This window comes from Primulina huaijiensis, chromosome 8 (assembly GCF_012295235.1).
Source record: "Primulina huaijiensis isolate GDHJ02 chromosome 8, ASM1229523v2, whole genome shotgun sequence".
Classification (NCBI taxonomy): Eukaryota; Viridiplantae; Streptophyta; class Magnoliopsida; order Lamiales; family Gesneriaceae; genus Primulina; species Primulina huaijiensis.
Window position 1 is genome coordinate 7,439,390 of NC_133313.1, and position 10,188 is coordinate 7,449,577.

General features: G+C 30.3%; 1 pseudogene; it reads right to left on the reverse strand.

Annotated features, from left to right (window-relative positions):
• Positions 1-2,214: 2,214 nt before the first annotated feature.
• LOC140983682 (U6 spliceosomal RNA) lies at positions 2,215-2,288 on the reverse strand (annotated as a pseudogene).
• Positions 2,289-10,188: the final 7,900 nt, after the last annotated feature.

Genomic DNA, 10,188 nt, shown 5'->3' on the forward strand with positions numbered 1-10,188 from the left:
AGTCCGATGGAGGGTTGTTCGGTACAATCATAATATGATTACCTATCTGCATGGTTGGACATCTCTATGCCTTTACCATGAAACACGGTACACAACATCACAGATGCTAGTCTCAAGCACAAGCTCAAGCTCAAGCGACCTTTATCCTTATTTTAGGTGGTTGAATCGACTAAGAACGAATTTAGACAAGAAGAAATGCTTATGGTGACATATATAAATGTCATTATATTCAATATTTAGTGACAATTAAGTTTTAGTGACACCTCCAACAAATGTCCTCTATTCCAATGTCGTTTTAAACTTCCTGACATTTTTTAATGTCATTATAAGATGTTAATGACAAGTTCATACGTGTTACTAATTATTCATATAATGACAATTTTAAATGTTAGGAAAACTCATGTTTTAAATACATTTATACATGCCTTGTTATTATAGTAATAATGACAAATTTATATGTCAATTAAAATCATTTATAATGACAACTAAAAGTGTCGTGTATGTTATTTATAGTGACAATAACAAATGTGGGAATATTTGGATTGGATAAATATTGGAGGAGGGAAAAATAGATAAAATAAATGTGGGAATAAAAAAACTTATTAGATTAGTTATCTTGACATTTTTAATTGATGTCATTTTTTATATTGAGGGAAACAATTATTTTCCCTCCTCCAATATTTATCCAACCCAAATATTCTCACATTTATTTATAGTGACAAATTTTAGTTTTTTAATGATTTTTTACGATGTGGGAAAAATAATTGTTTCCCACCATATAAAAAATGACATCAAATAAAAATGTCAGGATAACCAATCTAATATTTTTTTTTATTTTACACATTATTAATTTTTTACCTACAAGTGTCAAAAGTAAGTATTTGTAACAACATTTAATTAAAAGTTTCTATAAAAAAGTGTCACAATAGCCATTTATTGTTAATATACAGTGTTTACAAATGAGTTTCAAGATCGAATTATGACTCATTTGTATTAAAGTATAATCAAGAACTTTATCTATATATGCTGATTGCATGGATGTACAGATAAAGTAAAATGAAAACATAAAAAATTAAAGTATATTAAAGTAAAATTGTTTATTACACTTAAGTCAATAAATTTCCTAGCCAACCGTTCGCTTGCAGGACATCTACTCTAACAATCCACATTTGCACATTCAAATAGTACAGATCCTAAACAATTCTACTTTCCATTTAATTTTTCTACCCTTATCAGCTCATCATATATATTAAGTTGATACATTGCCATATCTAGTGAAAATAAAAAAATAAGACAGGTTGTCCCTAAGAATTAGCATGTGAACTCCGACCTCCTCATACTTCACCATTTTCTCGTGTGTGCCTATCTTCAAGCGATCTCTGAGCTCCTAAAAGTAGTTTGATAGGACATCCCATCGAGTTTGAGTCTTGTGGTTGAATTATAAACATTGGGCATGACTCATGAGCCTCATAAGCTGACCTCACTCTCGATATCAACGATTAGATTTAAATTATATTTATGTTTTTTCAACACATAATTTGGAATACGTATAATAAATTTAAAGTGATATCTTATTCAAAAATATGTATTATGTGCATGGAATGAAAGATTGGCGGGCTTTGAGGCGGCGACGCATCTGCGTCAGCTGATACCAACCACAGTCAAATAATGTGTGCATTACAAGGCGCACGTGTTTTTTTGCTTCGGAAACTCAAATGTGGGCTACATTTTTAAATTATATTATAAATAATGCATATATCAAATAAAAATATTAGGATTTTAATACGATAAAACTTTATTTTTATTTTTTTATAGCGAATGGGAAAAAAGAGAATAGATAAAAGAGTATCCTTTAATTTATAATTAGTGATGTTAAGCAAATGTTGCGAATTTGTCTAATTTTTTTAATTAGCAATATTCTTTGTGCTAAGTCGGATTAATTATTTTGTTTTAATAAGTTATTGTAGTTTGTAATTATTTTGATTACAATTTATTTGATTGCAGTTTTTTGTATATTCAAGTCAATAATATTTATATTTTTTATTTGGTATTTTATTCTTTTTGTTATTTTGTTATTATGCCGTTTGATTAATGAAAACTGAGAAATGAATGATGCTTTGAGAACTTAAACGAATACATTTCTCGATTTATGCTTGTCATCTTTGCGCAGGACCATGCTAATATTCTCTGTATCGTTCCAATTTTATCGGACGTCGTGTCATCTTTGCGCAGGACCATGCTAATCTTCTCTGTATCGTTCCAATTTTATCGGATGTCCACGAAAGGACATTGTAAATGAACCAAATAATGCATGGTTTTTTTATTATTACGATTATACTAAAATATATTGTGCCAAATTGTTGCCAAACTGAATATTTTTACTTTTTTTTATTTAACAGAGATTAATAAGCTTATCTAAAAATTTTGAAAAAAAAAATTGAGTAAGATTTTTGTGAGACGTTCTCACAGATCTATAATTGTTAGACGGGTTGACATGATCTATAAGTATCATTATAATAATATTTTTGACATATAAAGTAATAATTTTTCGTGAGTTGAGTAAGATCGGAGATTCGTCTAACAAAATTGACCCATAAGACCGTCTCACATTATTATTAATTTTTTTTCAAGAAAAATTAATTCTACTCACAAAGACAAGACATTCTTCGAATCCTTCTATTAATTAACAATTTTTTGCAACAGTTATTATTTATAGGCATGGTGCTATGCACAAATAAGAAAAAGGATCGATCATATTTGTTAATAAGAAATGAATGACTAATATTCTGTATATTTATTATTTGATCAATCCTAGAATAGTTAACTTTAATTGTTTCCACGAAAAACATGAAGAAGACTTATCATTAGTCCAATTTTGTCTGGCTTTTCAATTTTTGAGCTTAATTATTCTATTTTTATTTCTCATGTTTTTTAGAATACATATTACACACGACTCACCATGTGAATTATTCGCAACATTTTTTGGTCATAAAAAATATGACAATTCAAATGGATCATATGTGTCAAATATGGTGTGAAATTTGAAACAAATAAAAAAAATATGACTATCATTTGATAAAATTATCGGACACCAGCGAATGTGATGCATGCGAGTTTTACATTAGTAATGACGAAAATTGTATTCCATTATTTAATTTCCAATAAAATTATATTCCGTGTGCACACAATAAGCCCCGATTTTCTTTGTAGTTTGAATGGACTGAACCCATATAGTCAATGAGGTCTTTTTCTATGATATACTTGATTGTTAAAATTTTGGTGTTTTCGGTGTTCGAGTTTGGTGAAGAGATTATTATAATTGGATCTCGAAAATAAAATATTGTCTCAAACTTGAAACTTTAGTGTATAAGTCATTGAAAAAAGTATTTTCGTTCATATTAAACTAATAATGTAATCTTTGAACTTAATTTATTCATTATAATTTATTAAACTAATATCGGACCGAGGGTAGTGCTTGTTGTTTTTACCAAAACTATAAAATGTGATAATGATATAATTCAAATCTTTTAAATAGTACAGCAGTTCAAACGTCACGTTTCGATTACTCTACTTGATAGGTACAATTATCAACCACAACATATAGAAAACAACTGAACTGATTAGATACGTCCTGAACTATACTTTTTGAATATCTGATTGAGAAGCAATTGATTTGCCAGCACATAATGAGTTATCAACCAAATTCGAATGCAAGAATAGTCTCAATCGAAAATTATGACATTATTATGATTAAAAAAAATATGACATTTTTTCTGTGGATGCATGATTGACCCGATTGTCATGACTTTGGAGCTCTCAGTCTATGAATCATAGATAAATAATTTCCATCAATTATNTCCTTATATATTCCTGTATACTTATGGATTTATTATCATCTTAGGTAGATCAGTTTAATACACATGATATGATAAACATGTGATATATAATATAATGATAATTTAAGGATAAATAAGATGTAGGATATTATATTTAATATTTGATATGATTTTATTAAGATTGATTAAATTTATATATTAGATTGTAATGACAAAATCAACATTATCATAATACATTTTATAATTTCAAAGTTGTTGTTTGAGTTCATATTTCTTATATGTATATGCGTCGACAGTACTTGCATGATTTATTTATATTTACCTAATTTTAAATATTATATAATATGATAATTGAGTCCTTGATTTTGTGAGTGAAGTCAAATATCAATTTTTAAGGTTAATCGAGTGATACTAATAATTTTATTGAGGTTTATAAAAATCATAATATAATTATCTCGAGTTCATTTATATAATTATCATATTATATAATATATAAAAATAAATAAAATATTTATTTGATTTTAATTTCTACCTACTAGCAGAGATTTATAAAAAATAATTTATAGGCTTTAGAATTTTTATATATCGAGAGCAATTAAGTCATTTGTGGTCTTTTTATCATTAAATTAAAATTATCACATCTCATAAAAGAGATATTTTATCCTTGTATAAAATAATTTTTCAATTCTAAAAAGGTTCAAACGTAAGATAAGAAAGATTATTTATCAATCCCTCTCTTGTTAAGTGTATCAAACTATACCTTATATCAAACATTTTTTTATTATCTTATAGCACAAATAGGCTATGCCTATAAGTATTTGCACGTGATTTAGCATAGTTCTGGTCAAGGGTTTTTTTAGATGTCATAACCGTGTTTGCTACGTGTGGATTGTTCAATTAGCTTCATGTATTCAATAGTAAAGAGAAAGTTCCAAATTTTCAAAGCTGCTTTGCAAAAACCATTTCAGTCAATTTCGTTCTAGAAATTGATGTAAAAAATAATATTTTATATAGTTTGGGTAAATAATACGCTAGTATGATTATAACAACAATATAATAATATGGATCGTTTAAGAAGCTGCAACGTTTAGGCCACTAAATTGAGGAAATAAAAAGGTATTTTTTTACGTCGCCTACGAACGAAGTCATGGGCCATAAAAAAGCGAAGTATTTTACCGATCCAACCACCAAAAACCAATTCGAAACTGGGACGATTCCGAAGTAAAAAAACGTCTTTTACTTCATCAGTTTCATTAATTACCGACGCGAATTGCTATTAATTATTTCACAGGTAGCATTGATCGACAAAGTAAAAAGCGTCTTTTACTGCATAGGATTAGTTAATTACCGAAGCGAATGACTACATAAGACTTCACATTCTTGTTATTATGGTGAAGTAAAATATTTCATTTACTTCGATTTTTCGTCAAATAGTGAAGTTATTAATTGTATATGACTCCAACAATGTTTAATATTGACGAAGTAGTAGATTTAGAATTTGTTGAATTTTATAACGATGTGATGTATTTTTGAGTAATCATGGTGGTATCGTATGTGCAACTAAAGAAATACATTTTCATAATGCACATTTCTAACTCTGGGCATAGATTCTTCGCATTATTAAATAATCAGATCACATATGATATCGACACCCATAGTTGAACAGTGAATCCCTGATTACAATACATTAGCTCCTACATAGTTCGAAACTACAACCGACTTCTCCATCTGATGACCCTCATGGAATCGGTAAACAAATCAACATTCAGTTCTAATACGATAACCACTACAAGAAATTCTGCATACAACAACGCACATACGATAAAAACCGTTGTCGTATGTTTTTTTACAACGGTTTTATCGAAAATCGTTGTCTTTGAGCGTTTTTTTGGGTCAACGACAACGGTTCTGTGGACTGTTGTCGATTAGCGTGTTTTTTTAGACAAACAACAACGTTTTTGGAAAACGTTGCAATATTTAGCGACGGTTAATTCAAAAACCGTCGCTAATTTTAGCGACGGTTTTGACACAACCGTCGCTAAGTTTAAATTCGCGACGGTTGTTAAATAACAGTCGCTAAGTTTAGTGTGGTTTTTTTGACAAACAACAACGGTTTTGGAAAACGTTGCAATATTTAGCGACGATTATTCCAAAACTGTCGCTAATTTTAGCGACGGTTTATCCAAAACCGTCGCTACGTTTAAATTAGCGATATTTTTAATATAACCGTCGCTAATTTTAGCGTGGTTTTTTGGACAAACAACAACGGTTTTTGAAAACGTTGCAATATTTAGCGACGGTTAATTCAAAAACCGTCGCTAATTTTGCGACGGTGTATTAAAACCGTCGCTAAGTTTAAATTTAAGAAGGTTTTTAAATAACCGTCGCTAATTTTAGCGATATTGTTTCAAAACTGTCGCTAATTTTAGCGACAGTTTAAATCCAAACCGTTGCCAAATAAAAATATGCGACGGTTTATCATTTGCCGTCGCTACTAGCGACAGTTTAACCAAAACCTGTCGCAAACTGTGTATAAATATCTCCATTTTCGTTCCATTTTCCTCCACAACACTTCACAACACTTAAAATTTTTTAATCTTACACAATATTATCACTTTCACACAACACGTAAAATTTTTCTAACCACTTTATAACACTTAAAAATTTTCTCTTTTACACGATTTTACTACTTCACAACACTTAAAATTTTTTTTTTACACGATTTTAGTTTGGATTATTAGTTTCTTTTAGATTTATTAAATTATTAAAAGTATTTTTTTTATTTTTCGAAACAAATTAGACACGGAATTCTAGAAAGATGACCGTCGCTAAAATTAGCGACGGTCGTGATTGCTTCCGTCGCTAATTTTAAATTAGCGACGGGTTATATAACCGTCGCTGATTTAACTAGCGACGGTTTATGTAACCGTCGCTCATTTAAAAATAGCGACGGGTAGAAATAATTACCGTCGCTATTTTTATTTTCGACGGTTTATCTACCACAACGGATAAAAACCGTTGTCGTTGAACGTACTTTCAACAACACCCTCAGTTACAACAGTTTTTAAATGGCTACGACAACGGATAAAATCCGTTGTCGTTTGCCGTTTTTGTAGTAGTGAACCCACATGGAGTCGGTAAACAAATTAAATGACTAATAATGTACAACTATAATCACTCACTTATCTACTCGATAACTAATAACAAATTGGAAAGTCGGAATGAGATTTTTTCAGTGCATCTTCCAATGAGAACCAATCTGTATGAATGGAAATCTCAACGCCCTTAACATTGAAACGTGTGTTTACATCATAGATGGTAGTCTCGAGATTGAGCGAACTTTATCTTTGTTTTAAACGGCTGAATGACTAGGAAAAGATTTAGAAACATAACTAACTCTCTTGACAACCTTGAATCGCATCCATCTGTTGTTGGGTCAATTGAACTTTGGCCCGGTAAACTGTTGATCACAAATTTAATCCTAAATAAGTTGAAAATTAATATGCATATTTTACAGCATATAGCTTGACAGGAAATTGTCACCAACGATATGTTAGGTCATCGATTTTTCTCGTGTCCAAAACGTAGCGGAAGTTTCAAAATATTATTTCGACACTCTTATGGTATAAATAAAATAAACATACAAAGGATGTTTAATAATATGCCTTTAGTAAATTAATTCACTTGGCTCCAACTATTCCGATATTGACGGATATAGCTCTTGTTGAATTCCCTATGAACTTTTTTCGATCTCCGAATCAGGTCTACGACCGGATTAATAGATTTTCTTCTAACTTGCACTAGAAAATTAAATGATATTTTGCGTGGAGATGAAACACGAAAAAGAAATCGACTCAATACTATAAGCTGAATTTTTCTTGAAAAAGAAAAGAGATTTTTGAGAGCACACTAAAACTTGTGAAGAGCCGAAAATAATTCTTCTTCCTTGCCAAAACTTTGGGATGCAATATATTATAAATAAAAATCAAAATTCTTATTATTATTTCTAATCTTTCATTTCCTTAATTAATCTAATTAATTATGTTAATTAAAGATTCTAAAAATGCATGCCAACTTTTTGCCAATCTCGATTTTCTTTTAATACATATATTTATGAGAATATCATGTATTAATATTATTTTACTTTGTGTGCAAGTTTTATAAAATTATGGTATCATGACTATTTACATATTACATAAATCAATACCGTATTTTATAAAAACTTAATGGGCTATATTTTAACTCAATTAAAATATAATTTGATTATTAAAGCGCATTTGAACTTTAATAAATTAGCATGACGGGCTTATACTCTTACAAGCCAATGATTCATGCTCCATTACATTGATATCATCATAATCTCGGTCGACGATCCAACATCATCGATGTAACAATTTCAACTTATTTGTTATTGTGATGCACACTTTAATTTCGAGATCACCAATGTCTAAATAAGACAGGTGTACTCTTTTTGACTGTTATAGCAGTCATGCTCTCAAAATTTCTATAAGATTTATAAGCTTATAGATTGATCATATCAAACTTATTTCTTATAAATTCAACATATTGAATTTATTATCTCAAAGGGAACAAGTAAACCTGTGCTTGTGTGATCCTCAATGATTCAGAGATACAGCTAGCCGTGGATTCACTACTCATTGTGATTCAGGACAATTTCCTTTATTCGGACTTACCCTAATTTGCCCACATTCCATGCACCAACATTTGATCATGAGAATGTCAGAAACCATTTTTTGATTAAACCCATCGAATCATGGTAAGAGCGTCTAGTAGCATCGCCCCATGCTTCCCTAGGTATCACTGATAGTGCGTGGAAGAACCAATCAGTTAATGATTAACGTACAATACGATCCGTTCATCTCATATCTCCCGATTGAATATGTAACCATTGGTTCATCGAGGGTTGCATAATAATTCGATAACTGTGTGACACATCTTTGAGAATAAATAGTGGCATTGCATGTACATTTAGAGAACTCCTTCTCTAACGTACATCTCATACTCTGGCTAGAGATTCCATGCACTATTATTTCATTAGATAACATAGGATATCCACACCCGTAGGTGGGCGGTGAATTCTAGACTACAATGCACTAGCTCGTACATGTGTCGCAATTGTACCCAATCTCCCCACCTGATGACCCTCTTGGAGTCGGTAAACGAGTCAAAGCACAACCCTAGCACAAGAGCCTCAGTGTTGTCTCGGGTCGTAAGGACTAAGATTTTGCAACAATTTTATATTTGGGGTATACTTGTAAATAGTAAGTTACGTAAGGTTGGTGCCGTAAGATAAGGAATCGATCAGTAAATTGTGGTGCTAATGTTTCATAGGTTGAACTGCATAAATGATAATGTAATAGGTTGATGAACATTATGAGTATAGTATAAAAAAATAATAATAATAATAAAAAAAAGTAAGGTGTGATAAGTTTGAGCACCCATTTCTAGTCCAAGGAATTGCGACGAAGTCAGAAATTGGAGGACATAGAAAAAAAAAATAGAACTAAGTCACCATAAGTCATTTTAAGTTGTGATTCGCAGACGATGATTTTGGTAGGCAAATTTAATTAGGATTGAGGAAACGTAAGGACAACTTATCACTTATTTTATCAGAGTAGCGCAACGGAAGCGTGGTTATTGGGATACTAAAATTAAAAGTCTAAACTTTTTTTGATTATCGAGGATAAGTGAATTTCGGGGACGAAATTCAATTTAAGGGGGGGAGATTGTAATGTCCCAAAAATAGGAAAGTCCACGTGAACCACATGCATACAAATTATTAAATTTCTTTGGTATTTTATTTAATTATTTTAAAGCATAAAATGTATGTTTATTTTATTAATTTGTGTTTAATTATTTTTATGTATTTTATGCATTATTATTGCATGATAGGATTTAATTCATGAAATTTTAAAAGTTCATGCATTAGGGTTTTTATATGCATTTCACGTTCGAACGAGGATCGGAGACAGGGGAACCTTCAGGAAAATTATTTTATTACGCGATTTGTTTTTATAAATTAATTTAAAGTGTTTTTATGTGTAATTTTCAAGAATGGGAATTTTTGAGTATTTTTACATGCAGGATTTTTATTTTTAACGGTACGTGAGTTTTATCGAATCGGGGGACTTTTTAAGGGTTCGGCTAATATTTTCAAAATCTTTCCAACACGAAATATTTTTCGGGAGTGCGTTTGGATTTAATGGGCTTACTTTTAAGGTTGTTGGGCTTAAAACCCTTTTAAAACTTTTAAAATGCAAATTATGGCCCATAAGCTAATATTACCTATATAATTAAGCTACTAAGTATTATTTAACCTAAACCTAGTCAT